Source organism: Ambystoma mexicanum, chromosome 8 (assembly GCF_040938575.1).
Source record: "Ambystoma mexicanum isolate Mex_15411 chromosome 8, UKY_AmexF1_1, whole genome shotgun sequence".
NCBI classification, from domain to species: Eukaryota; Metazoa; Chordata; class Amphibia; order Caudata; family Ambystomatidae; genus Ambystoma; species Ambystoma mexicanum.
The window spans coordinates 1,312,157,288-1,312,178,649 of NC_090929.1; the positions used below are offsets into that span (position 1 = coordinate 1,312,157,288).

At 43.8% G+C, this 21,362-nt stretch overlaps 1 protein-coding gene across 15 annotated transcripts in view; it reads right to left on the reverse strand.

The window, feature by feature from the left end:
• Nucleotides 1–21,362, reverse strand: part of JAKMIP3 (Janus kinase and microtubule interacting protein 3) — a 2,072,678-nt gene that overhangs the window by 1,760,652 nt on the left and 290,664 nt on the right. For all 15 annotated transcript variants that reach the window (XM_069611426.1, XM_069611425.1, XM_069611424.1 and 12 more), the window contains one exon: nt 1,108–1,173. The gene's annotated coding sequence lies outside the window, so the exon portion shown is untranslated. The remainder of the gene's footprint in view (nt 1–1,107; nt 1,174–21,362) is intronic.

Sequence of the window (21,362 nt, forward strand, 5' to 3'; positions counted from 1 at the left end):
ATTTAGGGTGAAAAGAGTGTGTGTGAAAATGTGAGTTAAGTATTACTACATTCTTCAACCTAGTCACAAACCAAACCATAGATCAGCAAATGAAAAAGAAAGTATTTGCTGGTATACAATGAACACAAGCATTTGGAATGTGACTCACTTTCAACCAAAAGTTTAGATTGTGATTGAAACCATTTGGAATGTGTAAATAGTTGGAGGAAGTTCCGGATATCTGGTAACATGAATAATAGGCTACAGCTTGAATCCTAACAGAACAAGCAACAAATGTACAAACCGCTGTACAGAAGCAATGGGTGTGTTACTAGCAGATATGGAGTAGATACCCCAAAGTGGGCAAGGAAAATGTGCAGTTATCTTACTGGATGAAAAATCTTAGAAGCAGATGACAAGTCTGACCCATTCATATTCAATGTGTGATAATGAATATCCAGCGGACAACCAACATATTACAAACGGATTCAGAGCGCACTTGGCCACTCCATTTAACTTTAGAACATCAATTGGACAGCACGTTTGCAACCAATTCCTAAACAGATTCAAAATAGTCAGGCATTGTGCAAACATCCTGCCTACCAGGACATGGTGATCCCCGATGCCAAGGGAAGGCATGCCCAGCAGAAATAAATGCACATATTTAGCATGTGTGAATGGGAGGAAATGATCCATTACACACAGTAAGACTAGTTCCGTCTAGTGCAAAGTTTTACATTCTGCACATGTTTAGGCTCAATCTTCCATATGTGATTGCTTTTGTGCCTTGGGAATGCTGTACATTCCATGACATCACTCAGACATGGAAGACATACAAAGTAGTATCTACAGAACACTTCAGGGTTCATGCTAACCTACTTGAGGAAGATGATCCATGCTGCCTTACATTGACAATACTATATATTTCTAGAAAATAGCTATATAAGAGATTGGGAGTTAAGTGTGCCAAGGCTCTCCATGACTTTACCGGTCCTCAGTAGTGCTGGTTGTAAGATTACTTTCTTATGTACAAGAGCAATTGCCATTAACAGAATCTCTGACCCTCACAGATAATAATTACATTTAATGTTCTTAAGAAAATAACCAAGAAGAAGCATTTCTGCTCACCTGCTTATAAATGTCTTCTGGTGGGAGCATGACACAGCTCATTTGTTGGTGCAGCGCGCCGGATGTCTGTAAGGGAGAATGTGATTTTTTAAATGATTGTGCCTGATGCATAAGTGGCTTATCAACTCTATGAACGCATGTGTGCTTGAAAATATGTTGAGAAATCTTAAAACCAGAAAATAAGCCTTGTTCACCATTCATAAAAAACTTCAACACTCTGGCACCATACTTTCTATGACAATGTTAGGCAATTACCATTCAACGGGAGTACGATTGAGAGCTTCCTTTGTAGCAAGGCAAGTATTCAAACAGCCCAGCTATGGCTTTGGGCCATAAGTGTTATAACAATATCAATAATAACAACTATTTTGAAGTTTATAGCACAAACCACATTCTGAATTGCATATTTGAACTCATGTAACAGATGTTCTTATTACCCTTCCCTATGGTACAGAATGTTCTGGATATTTGGCAGTTTAATGTGATAATCACAACCATTCATTAAACCCAGTATATCACTTTTGCTGGACGCTTTCTGTATGAGAAAAACGAGTATATCATGGTTAAATACTAATTGTACTTGGCACTAAGAAAATTAATGAAAATCTGCAACCCTACTTATTTCATTTTGCAAGTATAGGGTCCGAGTGCAACCCTACGGGCAACAATATAGCAATAGAACCCGAGGAGGGGGATATTACCGGCTGTTATAAGCCTTAATCGTAGCAAGGGTTAAAACAACTATGGGCCCCAACTGCTCAACTCTATTAGTGTTGGATATGAACCGATGGCTTCACAATCCAAAGGACAAGGAAGCAATTGGTTTCGAAGAAGCACTTAATAAGATGAATTGCAAGGTTGAAAACAACAGACCTACTACCAACTCGGATAATACATCCTGGATTGGGTGATTTCGAGAAATCTGAAAGTAGAAATACAAAACACTGTTCCATGCATATGGCCTAACCATTGCATAATTAACTTCACAATTCAATTAGAGGATACCCCTAATAAACGTCCCAATCTGGCTAAAACGGTGTATAGCGTAACTTTAAGAAAATAAAAAGCTTTCTCCAAGATATAATTCCCACCACATGTGACTCCAACTCTCCAGTATTCCTAATGGAAACATATAATAAAGCCCTGATAAAAATGCTGGATAAAATAGCCCCTTTCAAAAAGAAACTGGTGAGAGAAAACACCATCCACAAAAAATGGTATACTCCTGATCTCGCCACTCTGAAGAAACAAAAAAGACAGGTTGAACAAATCTTGCTGAAATATCCAACCACCCCTAACAAGGCTAATTGGAAGTCACTGGAGCAAGCCTATAAACACAACATCATCATAGCCAAAAAGAATGTCTTCAACAATTAAATATCCGGGGCTAAAGATAACTCAAAGAAACTCTTTGAGATTCTAAAACTCCTGGAGAAACCTAATACCCTGAAACATCCTATCCTCCCTTCCAATTAGGACTGTGATGAGGGCCAGCAGGCTTTTGCAAAAAAACTTAAGGTGGCTCACGATAAAATTAAACATGATCTAGAAAATGGTTTCGATAGCCAGACACTGGCTGCCCCGCCATTAACACATCATGAGGAACAACCGAAATTCACGTTCAAAGATGTAACAATTCAAGAAATTGACTCATTTTTTACCTCTATGCATCCCACATCCTGCAGAGAAAACATCATCCCTGCCAAGCTGGTGCTGGACAACAAAAACATTTTCAGTCAGTTTTTGATGAGACTGGTTAATTCCTCTTTTGTCCATACAACTGTCCCAGAATTATTTAAATTCGCCTCTATCACTGCATTGGTTAAGAAAGTGGGTCTCGATCCTAAAGATGCAAAAAACCTCAGACCCATTACAAATTATAATTTTCTATTGGATAAGGTGGCTACCAGCAGTACGGAGACTGCGCTATTAGACCTGCAGACTAATATGCTTGAGCACCTGGACAAAGGACAAATTGGGCTTTTAGTCCTTCTCGATTTGTCTGCGGCCTTTGATCTGCTCGACCACGATCGTCTGCTTTACTCCTTGAAAAACCTAGGGAATTGTGCACCCCAAGCCATCAGTTGAATCCAATCTTTTTTATCTCACAGAAAATCTGCTGTGTGCTGGGAGAGTGCTTTTCTAAATCAGTCTCTATTCTCTGTGGTGTCCCACAGGGGGGTTGCATTTCACCAGCCATGTTTAATCTGTTTTTTGACCTCTCAGTAGTCTCCTAGAATCTCAAATTACACACTTGATACACAGCTGGTCCTGGAAATCAGCGGGCATCAGGAGGTAGATTTGATGAACCTTAATACCATCTGCAGATCATTGAAAGATGGATGACTGAAAAATGTCTCTGTTTAAACGGATCTAAAACTGAACTTTTGTTATTCTGAAGTGCCCAGGCCAGAGCAAAACTAGGGACAGTGTATTCCTCTTTTAGCATTAAGATTTGTACCATTCCAGTGGTCAGGAAATTAAAATCCCTGGCCACATTTCTTGATTCATTGCTCAGTGCCAAAACCCAGTGCAACTACATTTCCAAAAATCGTCACTATCACTTGAAACTCCTCAAGAACATTAAACGTTTTATTTCTGAGGCAAATTGCTCATCGGTGGCACGGGCTATAATTCTTTCTCACCTTCATTATTGCAATGATTTGCTGATCGGAGCAGGTAAAAAATCCCTACAGCAACTCCAGACCCTTCAAAATGACGCTGTGCACATTGTTAAAGGAATTCCACGAAGGGACCACATTACTGCTGCCAGGCGGCTACGATTGTGCATACATGCCTCTATGGTAAGGCTCAAGCTTACCTGAAGGCTTGCATTACCTTACATGAGACTACATGTATCTTACATTCCACAAATACTGGACTGATTAGCTTGCACAAGGCCAGAAAGGCCGAAGGTTTGGGTAGAGCATTTCCCTGTCTAGCAGCTCAATTCTGAAAGTCCCTGCCAAGTACTTTACGCATGGAGAAAAATATGCAAACCTTTCAGACATCCTTGAAATCCCTACTCCTCAAGTAGTTTGTAAACTCTTTTGCTGTTTGATCACTGTTCTCCCTTGATTAAGTGGGATTTCTCTGAGTCCTGCCTTTATATGTTTGTCCGTCTGTGTTTTTGTCCGCCCTGATTCACGTGGGTCCTGCCGCATCACAAATAAACAAATAAAAAAAAAAATATAAAATAAAGGGATTCTACCATCTGATGTATTAATAAACCCATATTCTTTCCTGGATAAGAATCCTTCCTGTAAACCTTTGTCACTAAGCTCTTTAATCTTAGATCAAACCTCATTAGAGGGATTATGATGAATCTTGCTATAATTTCCCAGTACAGTGAGAAACCTGTACACTTCCTGGTCGTATTTATCTTCATCAGTTAACACAATGCCACCCCCTTTATTGGCCCCTTTGATAACGATAGAGGCATCTTTGGACAAAGAATCAATTGCCTGAAATTCAGCAAGCTTCATGTTAGGTTGAAAAACTCGGGGCGGTGGGGTGGGGGGGTGATGGTTCCTTCTCAATTTTTCCAAAATCCGAAAGCACAAACTTTTCAAAGGTAATTCTTTCAAATGGCATATCCACAATATTGGGAGTGAATGTGGATTGGACAGATAACCCTGTAATGTCATGCTCACAGTACATATGTTGACTAGAAAAATAAGTTCTCAGTCTAATTTTATGGAGAAATAGTTTAACCTCTGTAGTAAGTAACATAGCAGTAAGGGTTTGGGTGGGCACAACCCTTGGAGGACTGACATTTCAGCATAATTCAGGTTGATAGAGGATACATTGAAAATTGGTAAAACATCACTTATCAGCGATAACAAAAGTTGAAAAGCGTTAGGCATAACGCAATTAGAGGGGCCGAAACATATGTTGACTTTTCCCAGGCTACAACCAACAGCCTGTATGCTGCTTTCCAGCGTCCTGGTGGAGAGTAAACACAAGGACAGGACTTTTTTAAGCCCTTCTCTGTGAATTAGACAAGGAAGGATATATTGGTTTACCATTAGTAAAAAGTGTATATGTGAAAGAGATTTAAAGTCACATACTTTACTAACCCAACAGTACCACTACCCATGAATACCTAAATGTACATGTATGTTAAATGTCATTGAAATATGTTGTGTTTATGTTTTTTTACTAAAATGATCTTAATAAATTGTAACATTGATTAAAAAAGTGTGCTTGGTTGAACACAATACCAAAATGAAATACGGTATTCAAGACTGTCACTCTCTACCGAATCACAGGGCTATAAGGGAGGGGTAACCAGTTTTCTCCTTTTATTGCATACTGTTTGCTATCTTCCCACATCTAAACTGGTCCCCTGATAACAAACAATTGGGAAGTACCCGTTTTTACACTACTCACCCTGTCAACAGCCAAGAGAATGTGAAATTGGACTAAGGCGACCCGGGAGCACCTCTTTCTTTTTGGGACATAAATTGAAGAACTCTTGTAACCCAAAATGCTTTCAATCCAAAGGTGTTGAGAAGCCATGGAGAAATCTTTTAAGAATAATTCTTGCACATGTTGTTCCCAGTTTAGACAAAATTGGAACACAAGGTGTCAAGAGTCAAAAGAGTATAAGAAGAGGCACATGTTGGTTAAACCTCCTTCAAAGAAAGATTGGTGTGGAGAATATTGGAGCCAATCATACCATCAAGTTGGAAGTTAGTTGTGGGGGATTTCCTCCTGGCAGGCTAGTATACCAGGAAAGAGCTTATAGTAGCTCCTACTGGCAGGCAAGTGTACCAGGAAAGAAGATGTTGGTTTTCTATAATTGGGGCAGAAATATATGTGGTGGGAAGAACTTTTGTTGAATGAAGAAAATGTATGTACTTTATCATTTATTAATAAGCAGTACTAAAACAAATCAATTAAGATAAGTTGCTTTTTGCTTTCCTGACAAAAGTGTTTTATTTTATGAAGAAATATTGAAAAGAGTTTTATGCTACCTTGACCAGAAGAGGTTTTCTTTTGAACAAAGTGTCATATGATAACAGAACAATTGCATTTGTTTTTGGAACCTGAGGTACCTGTGTTTTGGGGGAGAAAGTTAATCTTCCTTCTTGAGTTGTCAGGACCGTCAACCATCTATGGTGAAAAGAACATGTGTTGTTTCTCTAAGAAAGACTTTGTGGTTTGAAAATAATTTTCTAGTTCAGTGAATGGAACTTTGTTGAAACAGAACTTTAATTTGAGTATTCCTGATTTGATCCAGGGAAAGGGAATCCAACCCTGGTCGAAGAAATGTACTGTATTGTTGAACCAAAAGTCAGCCATATTTTCCTTGCATAATGTTAAGAAAGGAGGAAGGCAATGAATATGGCAAGGGAAATGTGCACGGAATCGCACAGTGAACAACTTTGAATCTAACAACGTGCATACAATACCCAAGACTCGTGTATACTAAAACCCAGGAGTGCAAATAGAGTGAAACAATAATACCAATATATGAAAAGGGATGTGGGGTTAGCACTTAGAACCTCCTTATGACTGAAAGGAAAGTCGGCAAACTCCTTACCCACTATGCTATTACAGATACTGACAGCGCTAAACCCACGTAGAGGGCAAGCAAGGACAGGATCTGTGAGCTGACACTCTGGATGATACTGAATAAGGAACTTAGAAACAGTACTCACGAGGACCGGAAAGACCACTTGAATGTCAGTAAACCCACAAACCTAGTTGATCAAACAGGGACCCAGAAGGCTATAACAGCAATGGGTGGAGGTTGACTAAATACATAAAACCCAAGTCAAGGGGCAAGTAGGAATTGTGATTATAGAATAGTGAGGAAAACAAAAGGCATTCACACAGGGGCTAGTTACAACAGCACCACACACCTAATAATCAATGGGAAATAAATGCAGAAAACATGCAATGGAAAACATGGAATGGATCCCAACAGAAAGTAAGGATCAGGAGCAGGGAAAATGATATCACAAAAGGAAACCTTTCCCACCCATCCAAGGAGAAAAGGCAGAAAGCTAAATCTATAAAGGGAAAGACTAATGCATCAAGTTTTTCAGTAGCAAAGGACAGCATCAAAGAAACAGAGAAGACAGGAAAATTGGGCTGCATCAAAGGGTAAAGCACAGAGAAAGGCTGCCTGCAGACAGAGGAAGACATAAAGGGAAATCCAGAAAGCAGAAATCAATTAAGCACATAAATTCGAAATCCATGGCAGAGGAACAAGAAACAGGAATTAGGAACTAGGCACAAAAGCTAGGAACTAGGAACAAGGGACCATTCACAACAGGAACACTGCAACAATGACCAGCGCTGGACTGAAGCAAACTGAGGCTTTTAAAGCTGTTTAACGTGCACACCCCTCAGGTGTGCCGCCTGCTGCACCTGCAGCCACAGGTGTTGCCTATCCTCCACCCAACCTTGTCCTGCAAGGGAGGAGGTGAAGCAGTGAGCCAGGCATTCTGGGAAGCATAGTCATTAGACTAAAGTAGCATGCTGGTTGCCAAAAACCTGGAATGGATCCGGAAGGGAAGTAACTTGGAAAATAAGGTTTTAGCACTCCCAATTCATCACAGCACTGTAGCATAAGGTTCGGAGGAAATGTCCAGTAGGGAATAAACCCCAAAACATGCCCCCAAGTGGCGGGAACGGGAGCGAAGGGAGCCTGCCGTGACAGATAATTTGATTGTGTATATTAGTGTGAGGGCCAGAGGTATTTTGGAAACCAGATAATTTTTCTTTAGTTTTAGTTTGCTAGGTAGGGACCTCTCTGTTGGGTTAGGGAAAGTTAGGCGTTCAGCAAAACCCTTTTAACTTTGAATAAATGGCAAACTTTGAAGAAACTGTACCTTTGTGTCTATCTCACAGTTCTGACCCCTTAAACTGCCTTGTCCTTGGTTGTATGTTCAGAGACCTTCTGGCTCTTCCTATCCAGGAAGCTTGCTGTCGAGCCTAGCAGGTCCACAGAGTTTTCCCTGCATAGGGTTTAATTGGTCAATTATGGGGACAGACAGAGCCAGCCAGGCACCAAGCCTGATGGGTTGTTTGATATCTCCATTGAACAATAAATCAATTGGAGGTGTTTGGTCAGATAGTGTAGGAGATGACGGGAGGTGTGACTGAAAAGACCCAATGGCTTGGGGTAGTGTAATTACCCTTAAAGTAAATGTGTCCTCCTCTGCACAGGGTATTTCTATTCCTGACAAATGGAACGTTTCTTCAGCATGCTTAGAATAAGCAGTGAGGAGCAATAATGTAGCACTGGACAACCAGTAACTAGAAAAAAAACATCTTGGTGGACTTCCTGGCCGCAAGGCCATCCTTTTTCAAACATGCATCTAAAGCAGACTTTGTTGCTCCAGATGTTTTTGACCACAACTCGCATTAGCAGGGATAATAGGAATCAGTCCAAAGCATCTTGAGAGCAGAACCCTAATCTAAGGCATCATTTTTTTTCAAAACGAATGCGGCTAGACTGTGGTCCCTGTAGAAGCAGCACAATGTGCAATTTGTCCATTAGGGAGCATAGTTTGGTATAAGAGAAGGGACAGCAAAGCCTCTTCTGTAACACAAAATGTACACTCGATGTTGGCAAAAAAGCTACATTCTCTCATTGGCATTGGGTCTCCCCTACATGTAAATGGCATAATCCCATTGGTGTGCTCATCTTCCAAAGGAAGGCTATTTGCACTAACAAACTGGTCCTAGGAGTTCCGTGACCTTATACAGGAACTCTGCTTTCAGCCTCGTTCTTCTATTTGGTCACAAAGCTCCTCTGCGACTTGCAATATCCTTATGACATACGGTAGAGGATACTGTAGCCATATATTCCAGGCAAATTCTGATATCACTAGTGGCCTGTAATAAGAAGAGGACATCACTACTGATCTGCAATCAGTTAATATGCTTCAGTTGTAACGTAAGCATGCCTGCTGCTTGAGCCAGCACAGCAGAACTCCAGCTGTCACTGCAGCACTTAAATCAGTGCCAAGCTTTTCCAATTCCTTTCTTGTAAAATAGCTTTCTGTGACACTTTACAGCCACTCCCCAATAAGGAACTAATTATGGTAATATGTGTATCTTGTGCACTGCTGGAGTTTATTTAATGCGCATGAGCAAGGATCTACATGCTATTGCTTGTTTTAGAGAAAAATAGAGACACATTTTTAGATATATTTTATTAAACTGCTTAAATAATTTTTCTGCAACACATTAGAAGCTGCATGTTACTTTTTTAAAATTCAAACAGATTCTACATTGTGTGAAGCTGATTATATGCCAGCAACTGGAAGACCTCTTTCATTACATCAAGTTAGAGGCCATGTATTAAAGGGGTGTCAGGGTATGATTTTGTATTACAAGGAATAAAATATCCCCTACTGAACGTATAGTTAAGGTGAAACCTATTATCTAAAGGAAACGTGAAGATTTTTAAGTTAACAACTTTTGAGCAATAGGATGGATCAGCACAGAGTTTAAAATTCCTATATTAGGACCCAGTTCCCCGGAATGGAACATTTTTGTGCACATCCGTGTTACAGTTCAAAAATATAAAGGGTCAAAAAAAGGGGTGTGTTTTTCACTTTTCCATTCATTTCTCCATAGGGGAAATATCCAATTTTTGCTCACGCACACATCCCAAAATGCTGGAAGAATTTTCAACACATTAGAAGCTGCATATACTGATTATATGTATCAGCAACTGGAAGATGTCTTTCATTACTTTAAGCAGGAGGCCAATATGTAAAGGGGATGGCAGGGTATGGTTGTGTATAATAGGGAATAGAATATCGCCTCTTCAATGTAAAAATAATATTGCAAGTCACCAAAGAGTTCCTTGACCAAATAAAGTGACTTGACCTTCGGCCTCATTCCTCACTTTAGTCACAGAACTCCTCAGTGACTTGCAAAATCCTTATAATGTACATTTATATTGCCACCCTATAGTTAAGGTTACAATACAATTACAATTACAAGGTGAAACCTATCATCCATAGGAAAACCAAAGATTCTATGGTCTATAACTTTTGAGCTGTAGAACGGATCAGCACCACGTTTGACATTCCTATATGAGTGCCCAAACCCCATAGGATTGGAAAGTTTTGTGCACATCTTTGTTATGGTTCAAAAGATATAAAGGGTAAAAAAAAGGTGTGTTTTTTACTTTTGCATTAAATTTTACCACAAGGAAAATGTCAAATTTTGTCTCACGCACGCAGCCCAAACCACTGGATGGATTTGGCCAATTTAGAAACCAGGTTTGAAATGCTCAAAGGAAATCCTTTCTTGTTTTGGCGTAGATCCGTTCAGTGTTTTTTTAAAATTTGGCACAGATGGGGTGTCTCTGTACCCAAAACGTTAGTCATATCTCCCATAATAGCTCAGCGGGTTGAGCGCTCACTGCTGCGATCTGAGCGTGATCTGCAGGTCGCAGGTTCGAATCCCAACAAGGCCAACTCAGCCTTTAATCCTTCCGAGGTCGATAAATGAGTACCAATTTCGGTTGGGTGATATTGTATGTAAATATGTTCTCTGTAAAGCGCTTTGGATTAAGGCGCTCTGTAAATAACACATCATTATCATTATAATGCATTGCTATTGCTAAGCTTTTTCAGTTCTGAAAGTAGGCCATAAAGCAGTTTGCGAATCAGATTCAGAATCGATATTGTAAAGCACCCTAAAATTATATAAAGTGTGTAATTTATGGAGTTTTGAGGGCAAGTGGGCACGGTGAGGAAGGATGTGGCTTTGGGTACAGTATAGGTTTGTTTTTTTCTAACGTTTTACTGAGATCGAGAAGCTGCACAACCAGAAAAGTAAAGAGTAAATATTCAAAAATATGATACATTGAGAAAGGGTAATCAGTGGTTGCTAGTTAGGAGAAGATGAGTATTTCAAGTTAATTTAGGATTTTTTGTTAATGATTAGTAATATACGTAAAATTAGTAGGGGAAGGATTGTATTATGGTGATTTAACATCTCAAGTTTGTATATTTAGATCAAGAACTGTTTTGTTGAACTTTGTTTGGTGAATATAAAGTGAAACACTGAGACAGGTTCATGGCAGATCCGTGGTTACATTGTTTTTGTTTTGAACAAATTAGGTTTTCAAGTGATTTGAAGGAATGCTTCTCGATTCAGTGTTCTTTTTGGCACGGTTCTCGAAGTCAGGCTTTGTACAGAAGTGTGATTTGTTTGTAGGGCGAGTGCGAGGGGTTAAATGAGGTAGAGTAGAACGTTTATTTTCCCAAAGTAAGAAATGTATGAGTATTGGTTTGAGAACTGTGATTCTTGATTCAGAATTTCCATATGTATATTAAAAGTTGATGGTGTTGTGTTAACTTTATTATGTTTATATTTATATGGAAAAGAGTGCAGAAGGATTGGGAAGAAGGTAAGTTTAGCTTTTTATCCTTTTGTTCGTGGAAGGGGGTGCTAGCCAATCAGGATGCTTGGAAAGTGGATGGTATTCTCTGGTAAAAGTCTGTTAGGAGCAGCCTGAGTGCTGTTGGCCAGGGCTACTTTCCCCTTTTTATCCATTCCCTCTCTGCTCCTCTCTCACATCTGTGTAGTTACCTATGCCGGTGCTAAGAGTGTATAATAAAAAGATGAACAAGTTACTTCTTACCTTGTAACGTTCTTTCGACGGGATGTTCCTCCGACGTATTCCTCATCTTAGATATCTCCTTCCAGCTCTACTGGCCTCGGAAAATTCTTTCTCTAGAGGGCGCTGCGCGTCGACGTCCTTCGAGTCGATGTCCCTCGACAGCCGCCGTATCAACGCCGACGTCATCCTGGCTATAAAGGCCGCGCGCAGCGCTCGTTGCTCAGTTCCGTTTTGTAGCCCACAATAATGCTTTCTGGACTAAACTAATCACCCTGAAGGAGCGTAAGCTGCAACAACAAGGGAAGTAGAACTGCGGGGATGGATGGGAGGGTCGATGAGGAATACGTCGGAGGAACATCCCGTCGAAAGAACGTTACAAGGTAAGAAGTAACTTGTTCTTCGAAGGGATTGTGTCCTCCAACGTATTCCTCATCTTAGATATGCTCCCATAGCAGTATTCTATTATTGGAGGAGGGAGTACTGACTTCATGCGGTCTTCTATTGATGAATAGAATGCAGTACAGCCCTTCCAAACCTAGTCTCTTGACTGGAGGAGGAATCCAAATTGTAAAATCGTGTAAAGGTATGGACAGACGACCATGTAGCGGCCGCACAGATGTCTTTAACCGGCACACCTCTTTTGAGGGCCGATGAAGCTGCAATACCTCTGGTCGAATGAGCCCTAAGGTTTTGAGGTGGCTCTTTTCCTGCCAATTTATAACATTCCAGAATGGCTAGAATGATCCATCTGGAAATGGTCTGCTTAGTTATTGGTAACCCCAGCTTGTGACCTGTGTAACCTACAAACAGCTGGTCTGCCTGTCTTATCCTGGCTAGTCTACTGATGTAAAAACTTAAAGCCCTTCTAGGGTCTAGCCTGTGTAACCTCTCTTCCTCTTTCCCCGGGTGAGGAGGAGGATAGAAAGATGGTAGGGTAATCTTCTGAGTGATATGGAATTCAGAAACCACCTTTGGGAGGAAATTAGGCTTCACTTGCAGGACAACTTTGTCTTTGTGAAAGATAGTGTGAGGGGGTTTACAAGAAAGAGCTTGTAATTCGCTCACCCTTCTAGCAGATGTAAGTGCTATTAATAAAACAGTTTTAAGGGTAAGGAATCTTAACAAACAAGAATGGAGTGGTTCGAAAGGTGTGCCCATCAGGAAAGTTAGGACTAAGTTTAAATCCCATAGGGGAACTTGGAATGGTCTTGGGGGATAAACATTGGTTAACCCCTTAAGAAATTGTATTACCAAGGGTAACTTGAAATAGGATGGTTCTTCCGCAGTGCGCTTAAAGATGGATAGCGCTGCAAGATAGCCCTTAATGGTGCCAACTTGAAGGCCTGAATTTGCCAAATATAGTAGGAAGGACAAAACCATTGGTGTACCACATGAAAAAGGGTCGATATTCTGTTCTCTACACCAGCTGCAAAATCTGTTCCAACGGCAGCGGTATAAAGACTTTGTTGCTGGCCTCCTTGCCGAAAGCAACACCTCCATAACATCATCAGGGAGGTCCCAATCCTTGTACCTCAGCCTTTCAGAAGCCAATCGTGAAGGTTGAGGGTTTTGATGTCTGGATGGAGAACCTGACCTCCCTTCTGTGAGAGTAGGTTCTCTCTGAGTGGAAGTCGAATTGGAGGGCAGATGGACAAGTCTAGAAGGTCCGGGTACCACGTTCTCCTGGCCCAATCCGGGGCAATTAGGATCATGGTTCTCCGGAATCTTCTCAACCTCCTGATCATTTGAGGAATGACAGGGACCGGTGGGAACGCGTACAGAAGCGGAAACTCCCAGTCCACTATGAACACGTCTCCCAGAGCTCCTCTCGGGGGAAATTCCCTTGAGCAGAACAGATCGCATTTCCTGTTGAGGCTGGTGGCGAACAGATCTACCTGAGGGGTTCCCCAAAGGGCAAAGATCTCTTGAAGGACTTCCTGAGCTAGCTCCCACTCGTGGGAGACTGTGCTCTGCCTGCTCAGAGCGTCCGCTGTCAAGTTCTTCTCCCCGGCTAGGTGAACTGCCGATAGAGAGATTCCTTCTTGGATTGCCCAAAACCAGAGCTGCATCGCCTCTCTGCACAGGGGTAGTGATCCTACGCCTCCTCTTTTGTTGAGGTAATGCATGGCCACCGTGTTGTCTGTCATTATCAGGGCATTTTTCCCTTGTACAGCTGGCAGAAACGCCTTCAGCGCAAGTCTGATGGCTCTCAGCTCTGACAGGTTGATATGTAGTCTGGACTCCGATGGAGACCAACGACCGCTGATGGTCAAGTCGTTGGCGTGGGCTCCCCACCCCGTGAGTGAGGCATCCGTGACTTCTGTTATCTCCGGCCAGGGTTGCCAAAACTGTTCTCCTTTCAGAATGTTCTCCTGACAGGCCCACCACTGAAGGTCTCGAGCTACTCTGTCGGGAACCTGAAGAAGATCTGTCATTCTCCCTGAGAATTGTGACCACTGAGTCCTCAGTGCCCACTGGAGGGATCTCATTCTCAGACGAGCCTCTGGCACTAGGAAAATGCAGGATGCCATTAGGCCTAGCAAACTCAAAAAGTCGAAGGCTGGGAGACGTTGGGCATGTTGGAACTTGGTAACCATCTGTAGAATATCTTGAGCCCTCACCTCTGGTGGCGAGGCTTTTCCCAGGGAAGTGTCCAGGATCGCTCCTATGAACTGGAGTCTCTACGATGGTATCATTTGTGACTTCTTTAAATTGAGGGAGAAGCCCAGTCTGTGAAGGAAGTGGCACACGTGATTTAGCTGGATCTGAGCTTGTTCCGAAGAAACAGCCCTGATCAACCAATCATCCAGGTAGGGGTAGACGTGAATCCCTTCCCTCCTTAGACTTGCCGCCACTACCGACATTAACTTGGTGAAGACCCTCGTGGCGGAGGTCAGCCCAAATGGCAGCACTCGAAATTGATAGTGAGAGTTGCCAATTGCGAACCTCAGGTATTTCCTGTGTTTGAGATGGATAGGCACATGGAAATAAGCGTCCTGAAGGTCCAGAGATACCAACCAATCCTGGAACTGAAGGGCCTGGAGGATCTGAGAAAGAGTGACCATCTTGAATTTGTCTTTCCTGAGGAATTTGTTCAATTCTCGCAAGTCCAAGATGGGTCTCAGTCCTCGTCTTTCTTCGGAATGAAAAAGTAAGGGGAGTACCAGCCCTTGTTCCTCTCCGCTACAGGTACCGGTTCTATGGCACCTTTCTCTAGCAGGTCTAAAATTTCCTGCAAGAGGAGCGGATCTGGAGCTTTCTGAGAGCTGATCCCCGGTGGATGACTCTGAGGTATACGTAGGAAAGGTAGGCAGTAACCTTGGGCAACTGTTTCCAATGCCCAAGCATCTGACGTGATAGCCTGCCATACCGCCAGATGTTGAGTCAACCTGCCTCCTACAGGTGTCCTGTGAGGGAAGTCCTCAGAGTGGTTTTGGGGCGGCTGATGCAGATGCCGATGGTAAAGAGGCACCTGCTGTTGCTGCAGCTTTTGAATATCTACCGCGTCCACCTCGGGTAGTTCTTCTTTGTCCCCTTTGAGCCGGTCGTCCTCTACCTCTTCCGAATGCGGAGTAGAAGCGAAAGGACTTGCCCCTCGCAGAGGTTCCTGTGGGACGAAAAGGTGTCTGACGGATTGCAGCTCCTAGGGATTTTGCTGCTGCTTTTGAAGTTTGCAGTTTCTCTAAACTGTCATCCGCCTTTTTCCCGAACAAAGAAGAGCCATCGAATGGCATGTTCAAGAGCCTGGCTTGCACATCTGGGGCAAAACCAAACTTTCTCAACCAAGCGAATCTCTGGTTGTTGTACTTGCAGCCATTGCTCTGCTGATACTGTCAGCCGAATCAATGCCCGTCTGGAGGGATTCGCACATAGCGTCTTTACCGTCCTGTATAATATTCAGGAACGCATCCCTTTCTTCTCCCTCCGGGATGCAGTCAGCCGCTGTAGAAGCACACTCCCAAAGTGTATGGCTGAATCTAGCAAGGGTGCAAGTAGCATTAACAGATTTTAACGCCATGCTACATGCCGAAAAGACTTTCTTTGCCATAGCATCATATTTTTTATCGTCCCTGTCCTGTGGGATGGTAGGATAAGCCGTCTTGACATCAGTAGAGGATGCTGCCTGTACCACCAGACTTTCTGGGGATGGGTGCTTAGACAAAAACTCCGGGCCTGTAGAGGATACCCTGTACTTTGTAGACAGTTTTTTATTTACTGCTGGTACGACATCTGGGGTTTCCCAGTTTGTCATGATCTTCCTCTGAAGAGCTTTATGAAAAGGCACCACAGGATCCTCCTGTGGGCCTTTGTCAAGAATATCTGTGAGGTCATCTTGTTGGAAAGATTGTGAAGGTGCAGACCACCCCATAAACTCTGTGATCCTGGCCATTAAGGCTCTATAGGGGGTTCCTAGCAAACTCCACCTCATGGGAGGTGTCTAACCCACTTGCCTCATGTAAGGAATCATGAAGATCCTTTAACCTGCGTTCTTCAGAGGAAAATTCCTCTCTAATTGGGATTACAGGTCCCTGCAACTCAAATGTGTCTTCCTGTTCAGACAATTCACCCTCTTCCAATATTGAGGACATAGTTCTCAATTGTTCTGAACTCATAAAGGGTGTAAACCCCATTTCCAAGGCAGAGGGTGCCGAACTTGTCATAATCGGCCTCGAAAACGTCGATGTCGTCGACGCCGACGTCGAAGGCTTCGAGCATGGCGTCGAAAACAAAGGCGGAGGCCTCGAAGACCTCGGCAGAATTGGGATTCTACTCGACAATCTCGAAGCCATCGACGTCGAGGACCTGGGGATAGACACTGGGTGTGTCGTAACCGTGACTTTTCTTGGCGTCGACACCGGTGTCGAAGCTGGCGTCGAGTCGACAGACTCGTGTGTCGAAGGTCCCTTCGACAACGGCGTCGAAGACATCGACCTCGACATCGACGGAACTTTCGTCGACGGCGTCGACGGAACCTTTGAGGAAGGTTTGGAGGTCATAGTCCTGCTCGAGGGTTCGTGACGCGCTCGAGAGGTTTCTTTCGCCGGGTACTGCAACTCGCAGCGTTTTTGACCTTCAGGTCTTTCGACAAGAGCATCGCTCTCGGCAGTCTTCGAGGGGGTCGAGGCCGCTTTCTCGAAGACGCTCATCATATTTTTGCGGAATTCCTATCATTCAGCCCGGGAACTATGTTTCGTGGGGCACGGGATTCTCTTTGGCGAAACAGAGGAAGAGGAAGACGGAGAAGGGGATCTTCGACGTCTCCTCTTCGAGTGCTTCGATCTCGAGGAGTGATGAGACCCACTCCGAGATCTGGAGCGCGAATGGTGATGAGGAGACGAATGTCTCGACTTCGTCGACGAAGAAGAAGCTTTTAAAGTCTTACCTTTCTCCAGCTTCCCCCTACGCTCCTTCAGGGCCTTAGCTGTCATGGACATACAGTCCTCGCACTCCGAACAATGGTGTTCAGCTCCCAAACACCACAGACAAACTCTGTGAGGGTCAGTCAGCGACATCTTTTTCCCACAATCTCGGCATTTTTTGAAGCCGGATCGAGGAGTTGTCGGTTCCGACGAAGAAGCCATCGAGTACGGATCGAATAACTCGAGGTAAATAGGTTTAACCTGACAAAACTGAGCAACGGTATTGCAAGGCACTGAGTACGCGCGGAAAAACGGAACTGAGCAACGGGTGCTGCGCGCGGCCTTTATAGCCAGGATGACGTCGGCGTCGATACGGCGGCTGTCGAGGGACATCGACTCGAAGGACGTCGACGCGCAGCGCCCTCTAGAGAAAAAAATTTCCGAGGCCAGCAGAGCTGGAAGGAGATATCTAAGATGAGGAATACGTCGGAGGACACAATCCCTTCGAAATATATGTTTATTAAAATATAATATGATCTTGTAGTGTGGAACTGTGCCATGCCATACCTTTAGAAGTTTTTTTTTTCTGTTGATCTCACAGCAACAGGATTTTTATATATAAAATCCAACCAAGCTGAATCCACCCTTATATGCAAAAACACACTTTTTAAATGTGGCATCTCTCATACTTGCATGCATTATCTGCTGTACCAATGATGTCTCTCATGATTCCATAAGTGATGTCATATGTGATATCATCAGTGATGACATTTGAGATGTCATCCGTGTGTTTAGGGGGCTGCGCAGTAGTGGCATCATAGTTAAAGTGATGCAGCTTCAGCACTTGCCAAATTCAAATTTCACTGGTATTGTTGCATTAAATCGACACCTTAAAGTCACATCAACAAAGGTTTTTTCACTGGATTTCAAGGGGTTCATTGCATAAGATTGTTTCACCTTAACATGGCCTCAACTAAAGATTCTTCAATGAATTTCAAGGGTGTTGTTGCACTGAACGTATCCACTTCAGCTGTCCCATAACTAACGTTTTTTTCACTATATATAGAGAGGGAGAGAGAGAGACAGTAGTGATAGACAGACAGACAGACAGACAGACAGACAGACAGACAGACAGATAGATAGATAGATAGATAGATAGATAGATAGATAGATAGATAGATAGATAGATAGATACAGTGAGGAAGTATGCAGAGGCTAGAAACAAGATCAGGGAGGGGGTAGCTAGTGAGGTGGAAGGGGCCATGGGGATGAGCCCCCCCCTTATAGGAAATAAGACAATAATTCAATGGCAACAGTGAAATTGCCATGACCAAACAGTCCACTATAAAATTGTGGAGATAAAACCACACAGACCCCTTTAATAACAAAACAGATTATTTATTTAGATTTATTTTAGCTCTAGTAAGTTCATATAGGGGCAGAAATCTGACTTTTCCAATGCAGCATTCATTGACAGCCCTTTGCAGTTCATAGCTGCCCTCTGCCCTCGGCTGTCCTGGTGGAGATTTGAGGAGTGGGGGAGCAGGAGGAGCAACCCAGAATCAAGTTGGGACACTGAAACCTGCAGCAAAGAGACAGTACAAGATGATGATGCACTTCAATGAGGTCACACTGACAACCTGAACTCTGGTCCCAATCTTCCACTGGACGAAACTGAAGTGGTTACGTGTGCAGCCTGGCCTGCAGGACTATACCAATGTGTACATCATGAATGGTAGGCTGGCATAATGAAAGTGTCACTATCTCTTGCATCACCAGAACTATGAATAGGATCATCTTTTCTTCTATTATTAATGCACCCTTTTAACAATGTACTTAACATCAGTGAACATGAAAGTACATGGTCAGCTTGCTATGATTGCTAAAAATAACAATACAATATCAAAAAAGCCTCGTGAGACTGTAAACACGCACTCAAGGTTCCAGAGTGCTTGCCAGATATCCTTGAATAATGTCATTATGTGCCTAGCATACATGCAACAAACATGCAAAGGAAATGCTGACAAATGCAGAGAGAGAAAAATAGCACAAATATAATGTATGTTAAACAAAATATATAATTCATCAAAAGTGAACTGCATATTCTGAAGCTTAATACTCATTTGCTCAATTTTGACCATAAGCTTCTCATAACCTGAGAGCATTTTCATGTCCTGAATCCAATCATAAGCGACAACTGTTGGGAGGGGGGTTCCTACCAAACTATATATCATCCATCTATTGGCAAAAATGGATTTCATGATGCCTCAATAAGGATGTAACTAGGACTGTGTTTGCGCTCGAGAGCTGTGTCCAGGTCAAAGTGAAAAGTCTTGAAAGGCTCACATTTCCCTTCGTTGGTAAACCTTTCTGTGGCCTTATTGGAACAAGTAGTGTACATTTTTATTCTACAAGTCCACTGAGCCTAGCCTGTCATTCTCAGGAATCTCCACCAACACACAAATAAATATCAACCTTGTGAATTGTTGCAAAGTGAGAAAGTGGTTGGGGGGTCATAGAAATCCAGAATTTGACAGATGCTTTACATCTGAGACACCTGACTATTGCAATATTTTTAGATGAATATCTTTCACTATGACTCTCTATCTCTGCAATTATTTCTGTAGAGACTGGTTGTGGAAGTGGATGATGGGTCTGGAATGCCTAACGTCTGTACACTAATAAAAGCAATGCAGAAACTCAGGTAATTAGACAGCATTGGTGGTTATGACCAGACATAATTCCTCTTACTTGTTGTGAGTGTACCATCACGAGTGTAAAAACGAAGGATGCACATACTTCTGTGAAATCAGTGAGACTTAGGGGGTAATTCATAGAATTTAGCGCACAAGTGGCGCACGCGGCTGGTGCACAGTGTGCGCGTGCGAATCCCTGCGCCAGCCGCGTGCGCCAAAACCCATTTCCGCGCACAGCATATTCATGTATTTCAGCTACCAAAACCAGCCGTGGCGCACAGTGGCGCAGCGACCCTGCAGCAGCGCCAGTTACGCCCCCAAGAATGCCTCTCGCGCAGGGAAAAGCCATCAAAATCCCCAATCCAGCGCAAAGGGCTGCGCTAACCCTGTACCAGCACGGCAAGCGGGCTACGTGTATCACTGGGGTGCGCGGGAAGTACCTCACGTCATTTCAGCTGGGTACGTGTATTTCAGGGGTGCGCTTGAAGTTCCACACGCGATTCTATCAGGGTACGTGTACATCAGGGGTGCGTGGGAATTTTCACACGTGAATTCAGCAGGGTACGTGTATATCAGGGGTGCGCGGGAAGTTCCACACGCGAATGTCCTGGCTACGTGTATTTCGGGGTGCGCGGGTAGTTCCACACGCGATATCAGCAGGGTACGTGTATTTCAGGGGTGCGCTGGAAGTTCCACACGCGAATGTCCTGGCTACGTGTATCTTGGGGTGCGCGGGAAGTTTCACACGCGATATCAGCAGGGTACATGTATATCAGGGGTGCGCGGGAAGTTCAACACGCGAATGTCCTGGCTACGTGTATTTCGGGGTGCGTGGGAAGTTTCACACGCGAATTTCCTGGGTACGTGTATCTTGGGGTGCGCGGGAAGTTTCACACGCGAAATCAGCAGGGTACATGTATATCAGGGTTGCGCGGGAAGTTCCACACGCGATTCCATCAGGGTACATGTACATCAGGGGTGCGCGGGAATTTTGACACGTGAATTCAGCAGGGTACGTGTATATCAGGGGTGCGCGGGAAGTTCCACACGCGAATGTCCTGGCTATGTGTATTTCTGAGGTGCGCGGGAAGTTCCACACGCGATATCAGCAGGGTACGTGTATTCCAGGGGTGCGCTGGAAGTTCCACACGCGATATCAGCAGGGTACGTGTATTACAGGGGTGCGCAGGGAGCACCACACGTGAATTGCATGTGTGGGTCCTCCCAGGTGTTCCCTCTACACCCTCCACGGCCCCTGCAGGTGGCCCACACCACAGGGGCCTACCCTGCGCATGTCCTGCAGGCACCCCATCCACCACGGCCATGCCCCCCAGCCAACCCACATGTCAACTTGCACTACTGCCCACCAACGCATGTCCCCCTGCACCCCCAGCCACCAGGGGCAGCCTCCACCAGGCCCCCACCCATGTCCAACTCATGTTCCCCTGCACCCCTACCCCCCAGCACTGTGGGGCACCTGCCAGCAGGCCCCCACCCATGTCCAACTCATGTTCCCCTGCACCCCCACCCCCCAGCACTGTTGGGCTCCTACCAGCAGGCCCCCACCCATGTCCAACTCATGTTCCCCTGCACCCC